The following is a 25,415-nucleotide window of genomic DNA, read 5'->3' as shown; positions in this document are numbered from 1 at the left end:
CCTACGAGTGGAACCACCTAGGAGTGAGGGGTTCTCCTTCCCACTGTCCTCAAAGACACTCACTGCAGCCCCTTCCTAGACAAAGGATCTCACAGGACAGAGAAAGGTTGTTTCCCCCATTAGTGATGGATAGGGTGTAGCAGGTGCAGTGTGATGATCTCAGGCTTGGCTTCTGAGAAATCTGAGCTCTCCATTCTTGGCCAATTACCTATTTCTAGAAGTTTCCAGACCTATATAGTTCTCTTAATAGTCTTCAATAGGAATCCCTGGGTTTTTTTGCTCACTGGGGTAATTTCTTCTGTCACAGTTGAACCAGGCCCAGGGCATCTATGGCTGAATGGTATTTTGGGTCTTTGGGAATAACTCCAAGTCTAATCTCATCTTTACTGAGATCTAACCAGTAATTTTTCTTGTTCACTTCCATTGTCTAATACTTGGAGAAAGACGTCAAATAATAACATTGAGGTCACATTTCCCTGTTCCTGAATTTGTAGAAATGTCCTCCTTCTAGCCACCCCATTTGCTAATTTCGTGACAATGGGGCTGTGTTTTATGTGTGTGGGAGAGAGTGTGCTATTATCGTATGAGTATCTCTGTTTCTATTTTATGTGGTTTTTATTAGGGCTTTGATTTCAACTTAGTCAAAGGAAATTTCAAGGTCTAGTGATATCATGTTATTTTCATCTGTTGACTTATTAATATGATATCTTAGAGCATTTATTAATATGAAATCTTTATATCTTCAATAACTCACTATGGACACAGTATGAATGTATTAATCTGAAAATGGAATCTCACTGTTGACATTTTAATTTAGAAAACCTGTATCAATATTTCATAATATTCTACAATTTTAGTTACCATACAGAACATCCTTAGATTTTGGTGTAATGTTCCATGATTCAATATTTGCATATAACACCCAGTGCACCATGCAATATGTGCCCTCCTTAATACCCATCACTGGCCAATTCCAATCCCCCACCCCCGTCCCCTCTGAAGCCCTGTTTATTTCCCAGAGTCCACAGTCTTTCATGATTCATTCCCGCTTCTGTTTATCCCCCCTTCATTCTTCTTGTCCTTCTCCTAACAATCTTCCTATTTCTTATGTTCCATAAATGAGTGAAACCACATGATAATTGCCTTTCTCTGCTTGACTTATTTCACTTAGCATAATCTCCTCCACTCCCATCCATGTTGCTGCAAATGATGGGTAATCATTTTTTCTGAAGGCTGAGTAATATTCCATTGTATATATGGACCACATCTTCTTTTTTTTTTTTTTAAAGATTTTATTTATTTGAGAGAGAGAGAGACAGCCAGCGAGAGAGGGAGCACAAGCAGGGGGAGTGGGAGAGGAAGAAGCAGGCTCATAGCGGAGGAGCCTGATGTGGGGCTCGATCCCATAACGCCGGGATCACACCCTGAGCCAAAGGCAGACGCTCAATGACTGAGCCACCCAGGCGCCCCTGGACCACATCTTCTTAATCCAGTCATCTGTTGAAGGGCATCTCGGCTCCTTCCACAATTTAGCTATTGTGGACAATGTGCTATGAACATAGGGGTGCATATGGCTCTTTTCTTCATGATGTCTGTATCATAGGGGTAAATACCCAGTAGTGCAATTGCTGGATCATAGGGTAGCTCAATTTTTAAATTTTTGAGGGAACTCCACACTGTTTTCCAAAGTGGCTCTACCAACTTGCATTCCCACCAACAGTGTAAGAGGGATCCCCTTTCTCCACATCCTCTCCAACATTTGTTGTCTCCAGCCTTGTCAATTTTTGCCATTCTAAGTGGCGTAAGGTGGTATCTCAATGTGGTTTTGATTTGAATTTCCCTGATGGCTAATTATTTTGAACATTTTTTCATGTGTCTGTTAGCCATTTGTATGTCTTCATTGGAAAAGTGTCTGTTCATATCTTCTGCCCATTTTTTTATTTGATTATTAGTTTCTCATGTATTGAGTTTGAGAAGTTCTTTGTATATCTTGGATACCAGTCTTTTATCTGTAGTGTCATTTGCAAATATCTTCTCCCATTCCGTGGGCTGCCTCTTAGTTCTTTTGACTATTTCCTTGGCTGTGCAGAAGCTTTTTATCTTGATGAAGTCCCACAAGTTCATTTTTTCTTCTGTTTCTCTTGCCTTTACAGATGTGTCATGAAAAAAGTTGCTGTGGCTGATGTCAAACAGGGTGCTGCCTATGTTCTCCTGTAGGATTTTGATGGATTCCTGTCTCACAACAAGGTCTTTCATCCATTTGCAGTTTATCTTTGTGTATGGTGTGAGAGAGTGGTCAAGTTTCATTCTTTTGCATATAGCTATCCAATATACCCAGCACCATTTATTGAAGAGACTATTTCCACCGGATGTTTTTTCCTGCTTTGTCAAAGATTAGTTGCCCAAAGAGCCGAGGGTCCATTTCTGGGTTCTCTATTTTGTTCCATTGGTCTATGTGTCTGGTTTTGTGCCAGTACCATGCTGTCTTTGTGATCACAGCATTGTAGTACAGCTCGAAATCTGGCATTGTGATGCCCCCAGCTTGGTTTTTCCTTTTTATCAATTCCTTGGCAATTCGGGGCCTTTTCTGGTTCCACAGAAATTTAAGGGCTGTTTGTTCCAGTTCTTGAAAAATGTCATTAGTATTTTGATCGGGATAGCATTGAAAGTGTAGATTGCTCTGGGTAGCATGGACATTTTAACTATGTTAATTCTTCCGATCCATGAGCAGGGAATATTTTTCCATCTTTTTGTGTCTTCTTCAATGTCTTTCAAGAATGATTTGTAGTTCCTAGTATATAGATCCTTTATGTCTCTGGTTAAGTTAATTCCAAGATAACATATGATTTTTGGTGCTATTGTAAATGGAATGGATTCCCTAATTTCTCTTTCTTCAGTCTCATTGGTCGTGTATAGAAATGCAACTGATTTCTGGGATCTGATTTAGTATCCCACCACATTACTGAATTGCTCTAAAAATTCTTGTAGATTGAGGGTGGGGTCCTTTGGGTTTGCATATAGAGCATCATGTCATCTGCAAAGAGAGACAGATTGACTTCTTCTTTGACAATTTATACCTTTTATCCCTTTTTGTTGTCTGATTGCTGTTGCAAGGACTTCTAGTACTATGCTGAATAATAATGGCGAGATTGGGCTTCTTTGTCATGTTCCTGATCTTAAGAGAAAGGCTTTCAGCTTTTCCCCATTGAGAATGATATTTGCTGTGTGCTTTTCATAGATGGTTTTTATGAAATTGAGGAATGTACCCTCTATCCCTACACTCTGAAGTGTTTTAATCAGGAAAGGATGCTGTCTTTCATCAAATGATTTTTCTGCATCAGTTGAGGGGATCATATCGTTCTTCACTATTTTCGTGTTGATATGATCTTTTACCCTGATCAATTTGTGAATGTTCAACTACCCTTCCATTCCAGGGATGAATCCCACTTGGTCATGATGGATAATACTTTTAATGTACTGTTGGAGCCTATTATCTAGGATCTTGTTGAGAATTTTGGCGTCCATATTTATCAGGGATATCGGTCTGTAGTTCTCCTTTTTGATGGGGTCTTTGCCTGGTTTTGGCCTCATAGAATGAGTTTGGTAGTTTCCCTTTTGTTTCTATTTTTTGAAACAGCTTCAGGAGAATAGGTACTATTTCTTCTTTGAATGTTTGGTAGAATTCCCTGGGGAAGCCGTCAGGCCACGGACTCTTGTTTTTTGGGAGGTTTCTGATGACTGCTTCAATCTTTTCATTATTAATCAGTCTGTTTAAATCATCAATTTCGAGGGAGGGAGTTAAGATGGCAGAGGAGTAGGGGTCCCCTTTTTCAGCTGGTCCCCTGAGTAGAGCTGGATAGGTACCAGACCATCCTGAACACCCACAGAATCAGCCTGAGATGCAGGAAGATACATCTTGATCTCTACAAATGAACATCTCCAGTGATATGTATAGAGGTACGAAGGCGGAAGCCATGAAACCGTGCACAGATATCAGAAGATAAACGGAAGGCAGAGGGAGCCGCTGTGTTCAGGCATGGGGAAGAGGTAGCACCTGCACTGGGGAGCAGGCTGACCCGCGGACTGGCACCCGCAAGAGAGCAGACTGAGACCATGAGCCAGGGAATGCATGTGACCACATTGAAAACCAGAGCTCCAGAGTGCGCGAGCCACACTGAAACGGAGCTCCAGAATGCTTGGGGGTGGCTGGCGATGTTAGAAACACAAACGGCAGAGACCTGCCGGCCCTGGAAGTGAGGGCTGGGACGCTGGGTGTGGGGCGCACATCCCGGGATGCTGTAGGGTTTAGCAGCACCAAAAAAAAAAAAAAAAAAAAAAACAGAGTTAAAGTGGCCAGGAGAGCCCAGTGGAGAGTGGACTGCGATCCCTCTGTTCTGAGACAGATGAAGGATTTGGCTACTGCTGCTCTGACTCTTAGAAGAGGCACAGCAAACCACCAGGGAAAGCTGCCAGAGAACAAAAGCCTGGAAATACTGGCTCACAGTGTGCCTATCACTATCCCCCCTCGCAGGGGACAGGAAAACTCTACCAAAGCAGGGTTGCCTGAATATCAGCATGACAGGCCCCTCCCCCAGAAGGCAGGATGAAAATTCAAGAAGACCACATCCCTAAGGTCCCTATAAAACAAGTGCACACTGCATGGGTCCTGGTCAATAATTTCGGCCCTGGACAACCCCGCAACCTCTCCTCATTAGAATGATGAGAAGGAGAAATCCCCCCCAGCAAAGAAAAGACAATGAGTCTGTGGCCTCTGCCCCAGAACTAATGGATATGGATGTAACCAAATTATCAGAAATGGAGTTCAGAGTAACAATGGTCAAGATGATGTGTAGACTTGAAAAAAAATATTAACGAAAATACTAACAAGAATATACAATCTCTAAGGGTGGAAATGAGAGTGAATCTGGCAGAAATTAAAAATACTATGAATCAAATGCAGTCAAAACTAGATGCTCTGACGGCCAGGGTGAATGAGGCAGAAGAACAAATTAGTGAATTGGAGGATTGGTTAGTAGAAGAGAAAGCTAAAACAGAAACTTAGCTCAAAAAAATTCAATCTCTAGAATATAATTTATGGGAGATTACTGACTAAATGAAACGTTCCAATGTCAGAATCATCGGCATCCCCGAGGGGGTGGAGAAAAATAGATGTCTAGAAGAGATATTTGAAGAAATTGTAGCTGAAAACTTCTGTAATCAGGCAAAGGAAACAAGCATTCGTGTCCAAGAAGCAGAGAGGACCCCTCCCAAGCTCAACCATGACAAACCTGTGCCATGTCACTTCATTATTGCATTCGCAAATATTAGATCCAAGAATACAGTATTGAAAGCGGCCAGGGCAATGCAGTTTCTCATGTACCAAGGCAAAGGTATCAGAATTACGTCAGACCTGTCTACACAGACCTGGAATGAGAGAAAGGGTTGGGGGGGGCATTTTTAAAGCTCTATCAGAGAAAAACATGCAGCCAAGGATCCTTTATCCAGCAAGGCTGTCATTCAGAATTGATGGAGACATAAAGAACTTCCACAATCGCCAGTCACTGACCAATTTTGTAACCACAAAACCAGCCCTCCAGGAGATATTAAGGGGGTTTGTATAAAAGCAAAAAGGCCCCAAGAGTGATACAGAACAGAAAGTCACAATCGATAGAAACAAAGACTTTACAGGCAACATGGCATCATTAAAATCATATCTCTCAATAATCTCTCTCAATGTAAATGCCCTAAATGCTCCCATAAAACACCACAGGGTTGCAGATTGGATAAAAAGACATGACCCATCCATTTGCTGTCTATAAGAGACTCATTTTGAACCTAAAGATACATTCTGACTGAAAGTGAAGGGATGGAAAACCATCTTTCATGCCAATGGACCTCAAAAGAAAGCTGGGGTAGCAATTCTCAGATCAGACAGAGTGGATTTTAAACTAAAGTCTACAGTTAGAGATACAGAAGGACACTATATTATTCTGAAAGGATGTATCCAACAAGAAGATATGACAATTATAAATATCTATGCCCCCAACAGGGGAGCAGCTAAATACACAAGCCAACTCTTAACCAGAATAAAGAGACATATAGATAAAAATACATTAATAGTAGGGAACCTCCCACTCCACTATCAGCAATAGACAGATCACCTAAGCCGAAAATCAACAAAGAAAGAAGAGCTTTGAATGCCATACTAGACGAGTTGGCCCTCAGAGATATATATAGAGCACTACACCCCAGAACCAAAGAATACGCATTCTACTCTAATGCACATGGAACATTCTCCAGATTAGATCATGTTCTGGGTCACAAATCAGGTCTCAACTGATACCAAAAGACTGAAATTATTCCCTGTATATTCTCAGACCACAATGCTTTGAAATTGGAACTCAATCACAATGAAAAATTTGGAAGAAACTCAAACACTTGGAGACTAAGAACCATCCTGCTCAAGAATGATTTGATAAATCAGGAAATCAAAAATCAATTTAAACAATTTACGGAGAACAACAAGAATGAAAACGCAATGGTCCAAACACATGGGACACTGCAAAGGCATTCCTAAGGGGAAAACACATAGCCATCCAAGCCTCACTCAAAAAATAGAAAAATCTAAAATGCAGTTTTTATATTCTCACCTCAAGAAGCTGGAATGGCAACAGAAGAACAGGCCTAATCCACTCATGAGAAAGCAGTTGATCAAGATTAGAGCAGAGATCAATGAATTAGAAACCAGGAGCACAGTAGAGCAGATCAACAGAACTAGAAGCTGGTTCTTTGAAGGAATAAATAAAATAGATAACCCACTGGCAAGACTTAGCCGAAAGGATAGAGAAAGGACCCAAATTAATAAAATTATGAATGAAAAGGGAGAGGTCACAGCGAACACCAATGAAATAGGAAGGATTATTAGAAACTTTTATCAACAGCTTTATGCCAATAAATTAAGCAACCTGGAAGAGATGGAGGCCTTCCTGGAAACCTATAAACTACCAAGACTGAAACAGGAAGAAATTGATTTTTTTTAACTATAACTATTAACTATAACTACTAGAAGTTATAGGGCAATTCAGTAATGTGGAGGGATACAAAATCAATGCTCAGAAATCGGCTGCATTTCTATACACGAACAATGAAACTGAAGAAAGAGAAATTAGGGAATCCATTCCATTTACAATAGCACCAAAAATCATATGTTATCTTGGAATTAACTTAACCAGAGACATAAAGGATCTATATACTAGAAACTATAAATCACTCTTGAAAGACATTGAGGAAGACACAAAAAGATGGAAAAATATTCCATGCTCATGGATTGGATGAATTAACATAGATAAAATGTCCATGCTACCCATAGCAATCTGCACTTTCAATGCTATCTCAACCAAAATACCAGTGACATTTTTCAAAGAACTGGAACAAACAGCCCTTAAAGTTGTGTGGAACCAGAAAAGGCCCTGAATCGCCAAGGAATTGTTGAAAAGGAAAAACAAAGCTGGGGGCATCACAATGCCAGATTTCAAGCTATACTACAAAGCTGTGATCACAAAGACAGCATGGTACTGGCACAAAAACAGACACATAGACCAATGGAACAGAATAGAGAACCCAGAAATGGACCCTCGGCCCCTTGGGCAACTAATCTTTGATAAAGCAGGAAAAAACATCTGGCGGAAAAAAGACAGTCTCTTCAATAAATGGTGCTGGGAAAATTGGACAGCTACATACAAAAGAATGAAACTTGACCACTCTCTCACACCATACACAAAGATAAACTCCAAATGGATGAAAGACCTAAATGTGAGACAGGAATCCATCAAAATCCTAAAGGAGAGCATAGGCAGCAACCTCTATGACATCAGCCACAGCAAACTTTTTTATGACACATCTCCAAAGGCAAGAGAAACAAAAGAAAAAATGAACTGGTGGGACTTCATCAAGATAAAAAGGTTCTGCACAGACAAGGAAACAGTAAAAAAAAAAAAAAAAAAAAAAAAAAAACTAAGAGGCAGCCCACGGAATGGGAGAAGATATTTGCAAATGACACTACAGATAAAAGACTGGTATCCACAACAAATGGATCATTGAACTTTACATCAAAAACCAGGGATGTACTGTATGGTGAATTATATAATATAATAAAAATATTATTATGAAAAAAAAGACTGGTATCCAAGATATACAAACAACTTCTCAAACTCAATACACAAGAAACAAATAAACAAATCATAAAATGGGCAGAAGTTATGAATAGACACTTCTCCAGTGAAGACATACAAATGGCTAACAGACACATGAAATAATGCTGAAAGTCATTAGCCATCAGGGAAATTCAAATCAAAACCACATTGAGATACCACCTTATACCAGTTAGAATGGCAAAAAATGACAAGGCAGGAAACAGAAAATGTTGGAGAATATGTGGAGAAAGGGGATCCCTCTTTCACTGTTGGTGGGAACAGAAGTTGGTACAGCCACTTGGAAAACTGTGTGGAGGTCCCTTAAAAAGTTAAAAATTGATCTTCCCTGTGATCCAGCAATTGCTCTACTGGGTATTTACCCAAAGATACAGATGTAGTGAAGAGAAGGGCCATATGCACCCCAATGTTCATAGCAGCATTGTCCACAATAGCTAAATTGTGGAAGGAGCCGAGATGCCCTTCAACAGATGATTGTATTAAGAAGCTGTGGTCCATATATACAATGGAATATTACTCAGCCATCAGAATGAACGATTACTCAACATTTGCAGCAACATGGACGGGACTGAAGGAGATAATGCTAAGCGAAATAAATCAAGCAGAGAAAGACAATTATCATATGGTTTCACTCATTTATGGAATATAAGAAGTAGGAAGATCATTTGGAAAAGAATGGGAAGTAGAAGGGTGGAGGTAAACAGAAGAGGGAATGAGCCATGAGAGACCATGGACTCTGGGAATCAAACTGAGGTCTTCAGAGGGGAGGGGGGTGGGGGATTGGGATAGGCTGGTGATGAGTATTAAGGAGGGCACGTATTGCATGGTGCACTGGGTGTTATATACAAGTAATGAATCATGAAACTTTACATCAAAAACCAGGGATGTACTGTATGGTGACTAACATAATATAATAAAAATGTTATTAAAAAAATAAAAAATAAAGGGTTTTGACTAGCTGCTGTCATGCCAAAAAAAAGACATTTCTAGTATTATCAGTTATGCTGTTTTAAATTGGATTTTCAAACATGTCTATATACTATAATATAGCAAACATCTCGGAAGATACTTAAGTGTACATAATCCTTCTCATCACAGAAATGGTAATACAAATATTTTATTTTTCTCCACCCATCTCTTACTCATTTCAAATTGTCCTGGCGTTGACCAGAGGCTCCTACCATGGAGATGGTCAGCAGGGGAATCCAGGTATGACACTGACTCCTGTTGCCTGGGACTTACAGCTGTCAAGTTCCAGAATAATTCTTTTACTTCCTAGTTCGCGCCTTGACCCTCTTGTGAAAGACAATGTGTTGTGTGCTTCACATGTAACAAGAGGTGGCTCAGACATCCAGTCACCAGATCTGTCAGCCATGGGCTCTGTATGTGCCTGTCTGCACATGTCTGAGGACACTTAAAGGTGCTGTAAACTGGAGGTTCTTTCCCAGACTCCAGACCAGCTGGCACCTCATGCAGCCAACTGAGGCCTGAGACTGACATGTGGCCACAGCCCTGGCTCTCGTCTTACAGAGGACTTAAATCTGTGAACCATGAGAGCCTGTGGACTCTGGGAAACAAACTGAGGGCTTCAGAGGGGAGGGGGTGGGGGAATGGGATAGGCTGGCGATGGGTATTAAGGAGGGCACGTATTGCATGGTGCACTGGGTGTTACAGGCAAGTAATGAATCATCGAACTTTACATCAACAACTAGGGATGTACTGTATGGTGACTAACATAATATAATAAAAAATATTATTAAAAAAGAATCTGTGCACACGAAGGCGTCTTAAAGCTCGCACTCATGCACCAATGCCTCCATGGAAGCAAACAGCAGCACCCACATTAGTTTGCAATTGTGCTTCTCTTCAGTGAGTTACTCCATGCAGTGTGTTTCACTGTTGGAAGAACCTGGATTTATTATTTTAGCAATGATAAAAATTAATGGTTTTCAGGTATTATTCCATTTATGGCATAATTCACACCTCTTACTCCTTAACATGCCTATAGAAAAAAATTCTAAATTCTACTACAATTAGTTGGTTGATTGTGTACTGACAATATTTATGGTCATCAACATGAACCACACCATATGCACTTTTGTGCGTGTGACATCCATTTCGACATGTCTTACTAGAGAATCAGAACTGGACACATCTCTTTACTTTACTCTGGAAAGTTAGATGGGATGTCTGGGTCCAGCTGTGGATCAACAGGGAGCTCAGGGCTGCCTGGTCACTGCTATGACCCCCCTGCCCTGTCCTCCCTGACAGGAGGTCCACAGCACCTGAGTACCCCTAGGAGTGAGCTCTTCCTCAGGGACACCCAAGGGCCTCTACAGACTCAGAACTGGACTCAAATTAAGTTCTAGGTCAGAGTTTTCACATGCTCCTTTCCCTGCATCCTCCTCTCTAGGGCCCCACTATGGGGGGTAGAAGGAGAGTGCTCTTCAGACAGGTCACTCTCACCCGAGAGTCTACTCCTGATGGCCTTGGAGCTGTTGGGCTTCTCCAGGGAGCTGGGGGTGGATGTGCATGAGGGGCCACTGCTTCAGGGATGTGGGTGGCTGTGAGGGAGACTGAGGGGATCCCCGGCAGATCTGTAGATTTCAAGGTGCAAAGCTCAGGGTTTGCTGCATGCTGGCCTGTACATGTCTCATCCCTATTATCACCACCTCCTTCTGTACCTGATCTGTAGACTGTGAAGCCAAGAACCATGCTGGGAACAGTGGTGGCACTAGGTCCATTGTCTGGCCAGTTCCTGTCATGACACAGCCCCTCTCTGTCTTCAGTGGTTCTATAGACACTTGTGGCAAATCATCCATCTCCTAGGGAGAAGACAAACCGCCTAAGCAGGACTGCAAAGGAGATGCTGGGAACATAGATGGAGTCTTCACCCTCATATCTGCTAGGGATCCAAAAGGTCAAGGCTAAGGCAGCTAAGAGTTAAGATATCTTTAAAGAGATGCAGCAGGTGCTGTGACTGCACTCCGTTCCCTGTGGGGCTGGTGCCCCTCACTCTGAAAGCCAATAGGGAGCTCGGGGACACTCCAGCATGTCAGGAGCACAATGGATAGACACCTGGAAAACTTAAAAGCAGGCGATCCATGAGCATGAGATGGTTGGCAGGAGGAGAGAACTGGCAACTTTGAGAGCTTGTGATCCTCAGACACCATGCTCCTCAGCTCACGCTTCTCTGGGAGATGTCAGTGTTTGCTCTGGACCTCTATGGGCTCCTAAGGGGAGCCACGTGCAGATGCTTTAAATCTTGGTCCAGAGAGAAACCCCTGTGCCCTGGCAGTGGAATATTGACCTCAAAAGGAAGCTGGTTTGTAGGAATGCCCGGCACTTAATTTACCCATAAACCTGTCTCTGTAAATTTGAGTTGAATCAATCTCTGTACTGTTGTTCATTGAGTTATTGTTAACAAATATACCCATTTGTTGTGCTGAAAAAGCTTGCCTTGGAAGGGAAGGTGAAGACAGGGGCCTGCCTCCCTGCCAGGAGTGTGTGCAGATTGCATGACCGTTCCCTATGGGTATTGCTTTTCTGTGACAGATCATAAACTCTTGTCCCCTTGTGGTTTGCAATCACCTCCTGTCTTGCTTTGGCCACAAAATATAAATAGAAGAGACGTGCTTCTTGTGAAAAAAGGAGTAAGAGCCTGTGCTCACCCTGCTCTTTGGTTTCCCCTTCTGCCTTCCTGACCTCCATTATTCCAAGGATGGCTCCTAACCCAGATGAGCATGGGAGACACCTGAGCATGTGGAGAAGGCAGCGTGAAAGCAGTTTTTTTTTTAATTTATTTATTTATGTGACAGAGAGACAGCCAGCGAGAGAGGGAACACAGCAGGGAAGTGGGAGAGGAAGAAGCAGGCTCCCAGCGGAGGAGCCCGATGTGGGACTTGATCCCGGAACACCGGGATCACGCCCTGAGCCAAAGGCAGACGCTTAATGACTGAGCCACCCAGGCGCCTCGTGAAAGCAGTTTTGATCAGACGTGGGAGATTTCGTGACCCTTCAGCTCATGATGAAGTGGTCCATATGGGAATCCTCCTCCTCTTTACTCACAAGACACTGACAAGGGCATGCACAGTTCTGGAAAATCACAGGCAGTCACTGATGGCACCTCCCTGACCCAGAGAGTGCAGAGGAGGGTTCTGAGGCAGTGGGAATTTGATTCAGGAGGGGCTAAGAGCATGGGGATAAATACAGCACCTGTGCAGAGCATTCATCTCACTGGATGGTCCTTTGTCCTCCAGCCCAAACTATGGCTGATGCAGAACTGCAGCCACAGTGCTTTGAGAAGGCAAAGAACGAGAGAACATGGACCCTCAGGGAGAGATGTCTGGTCTCACAAGCAAATGGGCAGCTAAGATCTGAGGTGGGAACAATCCTGAATGGGTGATTGTGATGGAGCCTCAGGACCTGTCAGAACAGCAGTGACTGTAAGGTCCCCTTGTCCTATTGTAAGAAATTGCATAACGGGAGCAGAGTGGTTTCAGCAAGAAGACAGTGTGGGAGTTTCCAGTGTTCTTCTCCTTCCAGAAACATCAATTTGAATAAGAATCCACACACAAGAATACTTCCATGATAACTGATGATTCCAGGTGAGCCATTATAGCACTGGGTGGAAACAAATAAGAAAAGATTCCTTGAAGAGGGAAGGAAAGAGTTTCACATGACACCTGTCACGCTTTGGCCCACCTCTGAGAAAACACTCCCCTGGGAGGCAGAGTGACATGAGCACCTGACCTCAATGGACACCACAACCCCTGCCTGCACCAGGGCCAGGCTGGCTCCCATGGGCCCTGGCTCCTACAGCCCACTGCTGTGACCCAACATTTTTTGGAGCCCATGCATCTTCCATGGCCCTAGGTTTCCCACCACTTCCCACAGACCCAGGCCCCACCTGGGCTATTGTGAACAGAAGCTGCTGACTGGTCCCAAACTGGCTACCAGGAGGCCAGGCACCTAGACTCTAGGCCTACACTGTAGACCACTGAACACAGCTGGCCTCTGTGCCAGGCTAGCTGCTTGCACCCAGGGGACAGAAGGACCCCATCAGAACCAAGATCTCGCCTGCCTAAGAAGCAGCCCTGGCCTGAAGCCCCAGGTGCCTGAAGGTCTCCTGCATATCCAATCTGTGTGCACACACATCCATCTAGGGCCATGCTGACCATCATGGACTTCATCTCCAGACTGGCTGTCACAGAAACAGGCTCCTTGCCTGAAACTATGGACCCAGCCTCTCAACAGTTTCACCCAAATGCAGACTCTCAGCCCATCCTAGCACCAGGCCAGCCTCTACAGACCCAGACATCAGCCCCCACCCAGTGGTCCTCAGCACCTGGTACCCCTTGTGGACCCACAATCCAGGCCCCCCAACATGAACTCTGGTCCCAGGCCCATCACTGAAGAATGTGGAGATAGACATGATGCTTCCAGCTACAGAGTACGGAAACCACAGGAAGCAGGTAGCTGAAGGGGCAAATTGTGAGCACAGGAGACACCCTCCGTGAGCATATAAAATGCAGAGTATGGGTGAGGTGGGTGACTGTCTTATAACATTTCATTTAATGACATATAAGATCACCATTTGTCAACAAAATGGTATATAGAGAGCTCAAGGCCTAACGTGTGAGCAAGGACATTGTCATTTCAACATTTCAACCCAGTCCTACTAAGGACCCTAGCAGGAAACTTGCGGGGGGAAAGAAAAGGAGGTTTGTCCATAGAATAAAAGATTCCAGAGAGAAATGAACGATGGAGCCAAGAAATTTTTTGATTTGTCACTGGTACAACAAATAAAGGTACAAATATACAAATAAATTGATATGAGAGTATTTTGAACCCATTGCTTTAATGCACAAGTGATGGAACTCTCTGTGAACCAAACCATGGATGTGCAAAGATGGACAATGACCTGGTGAACCACAGTCCAGCTGGATTCCCAGGGCTTTGGGCCATGCGACCAGCAGGGGGAGCTGTGGGGCTGCCCTGTGCTCTTCACACAGCTGCTCAGTGAGGAGCCTTCACCCAAAGGACTCTGGGCCTGGGGGCAGGGCCCCGTGAGACCTAAGGGGACCCAGCAGCTGGGTCCTCTCTGGCCTGGTAGAGTCCCCTGAACAGGAACATGTGAGTTGTCTCAGCACCTGCTTCCTCCCAGGGCTCTCCCCAGGGGGTGAGACCACCTCCATCCTCTTCAGTGGAGGAGTTTACTTATAAAAATAAGCATAACGGAAAATTTACTATTCTAATCACCCCTTATTGTGCAATTCAGAGATATTGAGTAGACTCCCAATGCGGTGCACCCATCACAACTATCCATTTCTAGAACTTGTTCATCATCCCCAGCAGTAACTCTGCACCCAGTAGGGGGATGGGTACCCGGATTTGACAGCAGAGCCAGGCCTCCAGGAGCCCACGCCAGTGCAGGAAGCAGCAGAGAGCAGACGGCAGCATCGATGGTGGCTCTTGGCTGGTGTGGCCTCACCCAGCACGGAGCATTCATTGGACTGTGCTTCTTACCCCAGCTTGACCACGTGGATGCACTGTGCCCACCGTGGCAAGGGTGACCATGTGCCCACTGCAGGGTGTCCAGTAATCCCTGCTTTGTCTCCCAAAGTGTGCCGGGAAACATCAGTGAGAACGTAAGGATCTCATTTGGGGCATCTGCTCTATGATTCATGCAAATTCCTATCTGAATCCCCTACAAAATCCATGTCAGTTCTCCTCCAGAAACCTCACAAAGGCCCTCTTTCAGCCTATGTCCTCCCTTGTAGTCAAGGGGAACTTATGCTTCTTTCTGGGTTTTTTATTCTGTGGCATTGATCTATGTGTCTCTTTCTAGGCCAATACCATGTTTTCATTCCTATAGCTTTGTAATATAATTTTAAATCAAGAAGTATGATGCCTCCATCTTTGTGCTTCTTTCTCAAGATCACTTTGGCAATTTGAGGTCTTTCTTGCCCTATACAAAATTCAGGATTTTTTTTTTCAATTTCTCTGAAAAATGTCATTGGAATTTTCATAAGAATTGTATTGAATGTGTAGATTTAATGTCATTTTTTTGTGGAGAACACTGGATTTAGGAATTACATGCAGGTTGCACGTGAGTTGTAAGGATGTGTCTAAGATGACACCTATGTCTGTGGTTCAAAATTTGAATGGATGATGATGGTCCAAATGAAAGAAGAGTTACAGATTTTAGTAATAAGGTAAAGAAAGTGAGAATCTGCATTTTTCTTTTTTATTTGCTAGATTTATTTTTTAATTCAAAATTATTTACTGAGCACCAGCTAAGTATCAGCAAGCTCCAGGTCCTTAGCGCTGCCAGGAGCAAACAAAATTGTGTAGATCATGGACACATGCTGGGTTTTCATCTGACTCACTATGAAAGACAGTGATCAGATGTCCTGTGTGAAGTTCAGAGGGAACCATGAAGCATTTGTAGGAATAGGACATACAGTTCTATGTTAAGTGAGAGTTGTTGGATACAAATATATATTGCCGTTATCAGTGCAGAAATGAATTAGATAAAATCACTGGGGGAATAATTGTGTTGATATTTACAGCATGAGTATAACCATGTCTGGCATCTAGGAAGTATTAGAGATGGATCTGATGAGTAATTAAATAAATCTCACACTGAGGACAGAGGACGTAGGGCACCAGGAATTTCTGGATCACGAGACTGAGTGATGTCCTTGAAACTCCCACCCCTCTGTCCCCAAATGTACAGAGCCATCTAGATGAGCCTTGTGTTTGGTGCAGGAGACCCCTTCACCCCTGGTGTCTCCCCTTAGCGTTGGGTGTTCCTGGCTGTATCCTGGGAGAGCTGTTTTGTTGACAATCTACTGTGGATGTTCGGGGGGGGGGCGGGGAGCAACAGAAGAACCACTTCTCACTTCTTTGTAATTCTGGTCTCTCCTTGAAGAATTCCTTGCACATTGTTATTAATGAACTCTGTCCCATCAGGGGCAGAGCAGACGGTTATGGGGACTGGTTGGCTAGGTCGTCAATTGTCCTGACGTGAGAGAGAGATTGGCTGCCCCTTCAGCATCCCCCATAGACCCTGTGGAGGGGTGTGCATGCCCTCTGCACTTCTGCTCACTGGGTGCAGGATACATCCTTCCTGACGCGTCACTCAGCTGTGGCCTCAACAACACAACTAGGTAAGTGGTGGGAGGAGCACAGGGTGATTCATGCTGAGGAGGCCATGTCTCTGAAGTAATGACTGAGGTGTGGTGGCGCCTGCAGCACAGGCAGGGGCCCTGGGGAATGAGAAACCCCTGCCCTGTGTGGGGATGGGGGATGAACCAGGCAGGCTGAAGTCCAGAGTGTCCCTCTCTCTGGTCAGCTCCAGGATGCCCCTCCCAGTCAGAGGTGAGTCTGGATTCTGAGACAGCAAGGGGGCTGTGAGCCTGTCCGTGTGTGTCTGTGGGGTGGGGTCTGTCTCAGCTGGGCACCCAGGCCTGGAGCCCTGCCTTGTGCCCTCTGCTCTGTGCTCACTGGGGCACAGGAGAGGTTGCCAGCCCCACCCCAAAGTCAGCTTTCCCCAAATTTAGGCCCAGGGCCCCAGGGGAGGGAGTGATTTGCATGAAAGATTTCTCTCTGCTCTTCCAGGAGGGGAGAGGATAAGAGAGGCTTTGTGCAGGTCTCTCACTGTGGGCTCAGAAGAAAGAGCCTGGGGCATCTCCACCATGGCCTGGACCCTTCTCTTTATCACCCTCCTCACTCTCTGCTCAGGTGACTGTCTGTGGGAAAGCAGGAGAATTGATTATGGGGTCCCCTGGGTTTCTTCTTTCCCCTCTTTTTGAGAACACACTGGGGGCAAAACATGAGACTCACCTGTGCGTGTCTGCACTGCTCTGTTGCAGGATCCTGGGCACAGCCTTCGCTGATACAGGAAGGCTCTATGTCGGGGGCTGTGGGACAGAAGGTCACCCTCACCTGCATTGGAAATGCCAACAATGTTGGATCATATTCTGTGGGCTGGTACCAACAGACTTCTCAGGGTGCCCTCAAAACTGTGATGCTTGGAACCACTAGGCCCTCAGGGATTCCAGCTCGGATCTCTGGCTCTGACGCTGGGAACATAGTCTCTCTGATCATCTCGGACCTGCAGCCTGAAGATGAGGCTGATTATTACTGCTCAACATGGGACAAAAGCATCAACAATGACACAGTGCTGCAGGCCCATGGGGACCTGAGACAAAAACCTGTCCCCATGGTCACAGGAAGACTGTGGAGGGTCTGGGGATCTTAGTCTCTGAGCACAGAACAACATTACAGGGTCAGTGAGTTACTCTCCCTCATATTGTTTTTGTGGTTTTTTGTTTTTTGGGATTTTTTTGGTAAAAATGTATCAAAATAAAACTATTGAGATAATGCCATAAAGTTCACTCACTTAAAGTGCACATTTCAGTCGTCTGTAGTGTATTTACAGAGTTGGACAACCTCCATCCTGACCTAATTTACCACATTTCCATCACCTGCAAAGAAACCCCTGACCCACCAGCAGTGTCTCCCTGCACTCAGCGATCTGTGGCCCCCAGTTTCCTCCTGTCTGCAGGGAGCTCCCTACTGTGCACATTTCACAGGGGCTGAACCACCGAACAGGCGCCATTGTAGGTGCTCCGTTCACTGGCAGGAGCAGCGTGTGCACTGCTGTGGGGAAGTCAGCGCCACCGTCTGTAAATACAGGAAGCACTTCACTTTTGTGCTGTCGTGCTTGGGCAGAGGCCATGCTAAACTTCTGCATGGTTCCAATTTTAATATAGAGGCTGTTGAAATAACATAGTTATTTTCCCATAGTGGTCTCTAAAGTAATTATGGGTTTCTATTTTTTTTTAGATTTTATTTTATTATTTATTTGACAGAGATAGAGACAGCCAGTGAAAGAGGGAACACAAGCAGGGGGAGTGGGAGAGGAAGAAGCAGGTTCACAGCAGAGGAGCCCGATGTGGGGCTCGATCCCAGAACGCCGGTACCATGCCCTGAGCCGAAGGCAGATGCTTAACCGCTGTGCCACCCAGGCGCCCCTTGGGTTTCTATTTTTTATTGGTATTTTTTACTGTCTGTTATCTATCTCCTTGTCATGTGTTTATTTTGTAGATTTCACCATATCCATTTTTTTTTTAATTTGAGAAAGAGAGATACAGAAAGCATGAGAGGGGGTAGGGTCAGAGGGAGAAGCAGACTCCCCACTGAGCAGGGATCCCAATGCAGGACTCGATCCCAGGACTCTAAGATCACGATCCAAGCTAAAGGCAGTTGTGCAACCAACTGAGCCATGCAAGCGCCCTCTCCATACTCCATTTTATGCAATAATTTAGTCAGTGTGGTTTTGATGTTATGAAAAATAATATTATGTGTTAATTAGACCTTTTTTCAAAATTTTATCTCATATATTTTTACTTGTGGTGGGAGGTAGGCTATTGTGTCCTTTGACTTTTTTCCTATTCTCCGGTGCCTGGCAGATACTAATGTCTCCTTCCCCTTCTTTTACCACCACTGAGGTATTTCCAGGGCTCCCCTCCTGACTTTCTCACCCCATCTGCCCACAGCACTGCCTCTGAGACCTCCTGTCTCCTTCCTGCTCACCCTGGATGCCTGTCCTGTGGTCGGGGCTTGGGTCTCCCCCTCGCTCTCCCGTGTCTTCACACTCAGAGGACTGTCTCCTCTGATGGTGGTTCAGGCCACTGCCAGCTTCCCCTTCTGGCTCCCACAGACTTTTCTGGAGCTGACTTCTCTTTCCACTGAAGCTCATGTCTTTTGGTGTGAACATGGGAATGAGTCTGTCAGGATTCTGTCATCAGTTTTTGTGATTACTTATTCATTTATTTTCACTTCCAGATTGTGTGAAATTGGTACATGACCTGTCTCATGTGTTATAAGGGTGTGAGTCTTGTATAGTTTTCTGTCTTCCTCATTGTGCAGGTGTTTTTCAGAGACGTGATGGGTATTTCAATTTTTCTTGGTGGATATCACTTCAGCTATCCAGACTTTTTCATGAAAAATGTGTTTAAATATTTAAAAAAATAAAATAAAAGGAGACCTTCTTTAACAATAGCTATATTTTAAATTACTTACTTTATTTCGTTTCTACTTGTATCTAACATTAGTATAAAGGGTAATAATGACCAAAGATAATTGTTATGACAATTATTACTTACCATTTCTCTGCAATTTCTTATTAATATACAATGAATGTAATTACAACCACAGGTAGAGAGTAGGGAGAAGTAAGCCAAGTTTTCTAGTTACAGGATGAAATATATTATGTAAAAGTGTCACCGGACTACTGTGAGTTCACTTCTTGGTGAGGTACAGGAGAGGCTCTACTAGGTGTTGTCACACAAAAACTTTATTTGCAATAAATAAGGAGATCAGGGGGGAAGAATTTCCAAAGCTGTGGCTCCCTGAGTGAGGGTGAGTAAGTTCCATCATTCAGGGTTAGGATAAACATTCACAAAGGGGAGGTTTGCCATCCCAGGTAAAGGTGGGCATAAGGTTGTGCAGGGTTACTGAGAACACAAGCTGTGATGTGTCCTGTGCTGTGTTAGTGAAGCTTGTGCTCCTCCCGGGGCAGAAATTTAATATTATAAGGAGGCAGAGGTCACTGTAGGACACTCCATGGTCCATCTGCACAGGTGGAGTTGGTGCGGGGGCTCAAATTGGTCTGGGCTGCCAAGCTCTTCCTTCTGCTTGTCTCTGAAGTATATGGTTTACATTCCTGTGAAGAAGAAGGGGTGTCCATGGGGGTCTTGCTGGTGACAGTTTTAATCTCATTAACCCTGTGGGGCATGGTTTCAGTCCTGCTAAAACAACTCAAGAATGTGCATTAGGTCAAGATTTACTTTTGACACAGCACTGGGAGTTTTACCACTGAGTTACTGTCTCTGATGTGATTAGACTCTTTCCTGACCTGGTAGAGACTGTTAGTTTTTCCATTCTTTTTGTTCCCATAAAATCCTCACTTCTCATGTTTTGGTATTTCTGTGTTCTAGACATCCCTAGGAAGTTCTGCAAGATGTGTGCTGGGCAAGTAGAGCCAGCAGGGTACTGATCATGGAAAATAGCCAGGGACAAAGAATCTTGGGTCAGGAAAGTTGCCTCTTCTTTCCACCCCCCGCCAGGTACCCCTAACATTTTCTGCTTATAGAAGTCCTATTAATTTACTTTAAAAATATAGCACTGATAAAATAATTGAGCAAAGTCATTAGAAATATAGAAAATACAGTTCCTATTAATTATTTAAATAATAATTTATATAATAGTGATGCTATCCATAAGTTAAAAATAGTGAAAATGACTCTCTTAATATTATTAAGACAGTAAAAGTGTTAATGTTACCTGACACAGAACCGGTTCCAAACTCAGGTTGGGCCGTTTACTGCTGGAAAATCAAAAGTCAAGAGACAAATGATGGTGGGAAGGAAAGGTTGCTTTATTCAGGAAGCCAGCAACCTGGGAAGATGGCAAACTAATGTCTCAAAGACCATCTCCCCTGTGCAGAGGAAGTCAGAGTGTTTTCCAGGGAAAGGTGGGGAAAAGGTGGGGCCTCCATGCAAGAAAAGGAGCAGTTGTGCAGGCTGCTAGTCTGATGGGGACATGACCCTGAACAGACTTGCTGGCATCATTGGCAGCTGTTTCAAATATAGTCAGGTCTTATCTTCCAGAAAAGTTGGACCCTTCATTCCTCAAGGCCAGTGGTCTGCAAATCTCAGAGAAAGTCAGTTAGTTCTGTTACAGACCAAGGGACAAAGGTCAGCAAACAAGGAGTGCATAACCTTGGAGCAAGGTCACCCTTAAGACCAGCAGGACTGCTGTTACAACAAGAGGATACATCCTCAGATATGTGCAATCTGTATATTAAAGGAAAGTGTAGAATTCTCTGAAGAATATGAAGGCACATTGTTACTGTTTTATAGTATATTTCTTTTGTGTGTGTGTGAATGATCTGAACATTTCTAAGCTTATTTTCATCTTGTTTTCACTTTTTGTGAAATTCTTATTCATATCATTTGCTTTTTTTAAATAAGATTTTTGTTTATAGTGTTGATTAGTAAGAGCAGTTTAACATTAGATCAGTCCTGTGAATCTAGCTTTCCTTTTGTATAGAAGAGTTCTCAACATTGCAAAGCTACACATAATTCCTATATTAGAATAACTGTACTGAAATAGCTTCATATTCAAAATACCTCTTTTTTATTACATGAAATGGTTATAAAAAATTAATCCAGAGAAATGAACATGTGGAGTCCAGGAAAACAAAGAGAATGGTACTAGCTAATTGAAACAGAATGCTAAAAAATAAAATCAACAGATCAAGAGATTAGGATACAAAGTCCAAGAGTAGACTATGTTTATCTCATAATTCATGATAAATGTGGCATTTAAGTCAATAGAGATATTATGGACAATAGCAGATTAAAAACTACATCCAAAATATGTTACTACTTGCATCAGAATTAACTCTGTATCAATTTACATGTACAAATAAATAATAGAAATGCTAGAGGAAAATTAAAAAAAAAATAAAAATGCTGAACATCTTATTTTTGTCTTGAATAAGAAAAACCATAAACATGTCAACAGGTAGTAGGTGATCACATGTAACTTATTTTCTAGCTTCTATTTACCAGTTTGGAGTCTGGATGAAAGATACTTTTTATCCTTAAAGAAACTGAAGAAAGTCTGATAATGTACTGCAGACAGGGGAGAGAGAGATCATTGGATTACAGAGAGGGATGTGAGAGATGAAGGATATCAGAGTGGATGAACTAGGGACACCCTAGAGGGGGTCTTACACATTCACAGGGGAGAAGTAAGCATGACCATGTGCACCTGCAGCCACAGGCACCCGATAAGATTCCATAGTTAGGTGACTTTGTAACTGATGCAGTTACAAAGAATGGATTACAATGAAGAGAATGATGACCCATGATTTTAAGTAACCTAGGAGGGACAGGGAGTATATGGAAGTGAGGGAACAAGCAAGGTAAGGTAAAAAGCAAATATTTCTTTCTTTTTCTCTTTTTCTTTCTTTCTTTCTTTCTTTCTTTCTTTCTTTCTTTCTTTCTTTCTTTCTTTCTTTCTTTCTTTCTTTCTTCCTTCCTTCCTTCCTTCCTTCCTTCCTTCCTTCTTTCTTTCTTTCTTTCTTTCTTTCTTTCTTTCTTTCTTTCTTTCTTTCTTTCTTTCTTTCTTTCTTTCTTTCTTTCTTCTTTCTTCTTTTATGCTCATGAATATTCTCCCACTCACCCTCACATTGGACAGGAGGGGGTTTTATCTCTACCACCCTGCCTCTCACCTTGTCACCTTGATACCAAATCAGAAGTAGAAATAAATTGGCTATGATCTCAGACAACTATTAAAGTGACAGATGACAGTGGGCCTCCTTCACCCTCTCAGGTAGGTTTGATTCTCTTCCACTTCCTCCTTATTGATGTGGTTTCCCCAGGTTTCCTAATCCCACACATTCTCCACCAGTGACTCCACTTCCCTCTTGATGCCCCATCCCCCCATTTGTTGATTTGCTACAACTACTCATGGATGGCCGTGACCTTCTATTGCCAAATACTGACCCTACATTTTCAATTTCCAAATAATTCTGTATATGCTTGACACTTTTTCAAAAAAGAGAATTACTCTCTCTCTCCCTCTCCTTCTGCCTCTCCCCTACTCTGTCTCTGTAAAAAACAAACAAAAACAAACCAAAAAAGAGAATCAAATCAATTATCTAATAAGTTATGAAACCAAGTGACTGCATCCACCTCAACACTCATAACAGACTCCCTGAATCATCACTACTTTTCTTCACTCTCTCTCCCTAGATACCTTGCTGGTCACTTCTCCCAGATAATGTCACTTCTGAATATCTTTTGATTCATTCTCTTCTGATTTCTCCATGCAACATTTCCTCCAAACTCTCTCATGATCTCTGTCCACCCTCAAGTTTGACCTGCTCTCCAGCCAATGAATTCTTTGTATCCCCTCCTTATTATTGGTTTTCTGGGACTTATACATTCCACCCAGATTTTCTGACTGCTTGTGACCTTGACCTTCATCACCCACTATGTCTTCATTCAGGATACTCCTGCATTTAGTTTCTTTCCAGAACTACACCACACCTTTCCACTCCCAGGACCCACTTTCATAGATATAGCTGTGTGTGGAGAAAGCAAATACATAGAGGATCTTCATCAAGCAAAATTGTAAGAGAAATAAAAAGGGTTCATTGTGTATTTTTGTACCGAAGTCCATTGCAATATGGAGCATCTATTCAAATGAGTATAGCAGGTGTATTACGGATTTTGAAAGATGCCTTCATCTTTTCTTAGAATATGTAGAACAATATAGGTAGATACATAACTAGATAAATAAACAAACAGATAGTTTATTAAAAGAACAATGTAATATGATTATCTCATTTCTGTAAAATGGCATGCATTTGGTCAAATGTGCATTTATTTAAGAATGAGGGGGAAATCCTGAAAAGATGCCCATATGAAAATCTTTACATGAGTTATCTATAAGGGTAGCTGGTAGGAATTAGCAGGAAAAGTAGCTTTACTTTAAATTCTTCTTATACACCACTATAGTATTTGGATGTGCTATTTTGTTTCATATTATGCTTATTGTTTATATTCCATTCAGAGTATTCAGGTCAAAAATAGTTTTTCTTTTTATTTTCTTCACAGAGTGCTCAGTACAGAGAATCTGAGGCACAAAGTGGTTCAAATAACTGCCACTGGAATTAAAAACTAAACATATAATCTACATATTTGGAGTCACCAATTGACTAATATTAAAAATCATATTACAGGGGCCACTGGTGCCTCAGTCAGTTAAGTGTCTGGCTCTTAATTTCAGCTAAAGTCATGATCTCTGGGTGGTGGGATCGAGCCCTGCATCAGGCTCTGCACTGCGCACAGAGTCTGCTTGTCCTTCTCCCTCTGCCCCTTCCCCACGAGTCCAAAATAAATAAAATCATGTTATAATATCCAGAGAAATCAATGTAAATGTAAAAATGTTTTATGCAGAAAGAAATACACTTTAGTAGAGATGCCAAAGATGATATCCTACTAAAAGTTTTCAAAAAAAGGATAGTAAGAAACACTGAGGACAACAGTCTCAGGACATACAGGTAAAGGCAGAAATTTAAAATGTGGGTGACATGTAAGACCTAGGAAATAAAATCATTTAAGCTTCAAAAAAATAAAATAAAATAAAATAAAATAAAATAAAATAGCACTAGGTTAAAAAAAAAAAAAGACCTAGGCAATTGACGTATGGCCTTTATCTTAGTGATTTTATTTTTACCATTACTGTAGAATAAATTTTATGTGAATGTGGTACATTGAATATGTACATCTTTTTATTTAAATTCAATTAGCCAAGGTATAACACATCATTAGTTTTTTATATAATGTTCAATGATTCATTAGTTGAGGATATCACTCAGTGCTCATCATACCACATAATCTCTTTAACGCCCATCATCCAGTTAACTCATCCCCCCACAAACCTCCCTTTTCACAACCCTCAGTTTGTTTCCCAGAGTCAAGAGTCTCATATGGTTTGTGTCCCTCTCCTGATTTCTTCCCATTCAGTTCCCCTCACCCATATTGTCCTCGGCACTATGCTTTATGTTCCACATATGAGTGAAACCATAGTATGATAGTGTTTCTCTGAATGACTTTTTTCACTTAGCATAATACCCTCTAGTTCCATCCATTTCATTGCAAATGGTGGGTATTCATCCTTTCTGATGGCTGAGTAATATTCCATTGTATGTATGAGCCACACCTTTTTTTTACTATATTATGTTAGTCACCATACAGTACATCCCTAGTTTTTGATGTAAATTTCCATGATTCATTACTTGCGTATGTGCACCATGCAACATGTGCCCTCCTTAATACCCATCACCAGCCTATCCCATTCCCCCACGCCCTTCCCCTCTGAGTCCCTTGGTTTGTTTCCCAGAGTCCATAGTCTCTCATGGTTCATTCCCCCTTCTGTTTACCCCCCCTTTTCTTCTTCCTTTTCTTCTCCTACCGATCTTCCTACTTCTTATGTTCCATAAATGAGTGAAACCATAAGATAATTGTCCTTCTCTGCTTGACTTATTTCGCTTAACATTATCTCCTCCAGTCCCGTCCATGTTGCAGCAAATGTTGGGTAATCATTCTTTTTGAT

The 25,415-nt window shown here is 42.7% G+C and overlaps 1 non-coding gene across 1 annotated transcript; it reads right to left on the bottom strand.

Moving 5' to 3' along the window:
* Window positions 1-17,907: 17,907 nt before the first annotated feature.
* On the bottom strand, window positions 17,908-18,010 carry LOC123786886 (U6 spliceosomal RNA). The gene has a single exon (XR_006778070.1). It is a non-coding gene; the product is annotated as a U6 spliceosomal RNA (small nuclear RNA).
* Window positions 18,011-25,415: the final 7,405 nt, after the last annotated feature.

Source organism: Ursus americanus, chromosome 30 (genome assembly GCF_024610735.1).
Source record: "Ursus americanus isolate L20-20 chromosome 30, mUrsAme1.1.p, whole genome shotgun sequence".
NCBI classification, from domain to species: Eukaryota; Metazoa; Chordata; class Mammalia; order Carnivora; family Ursidae; genus Ursus; species Ursus americanus.
Note: the sequence above shows the minus strand (reverse complement) of the source record. Positions and strands in the feature narration are given on the sequence as shown.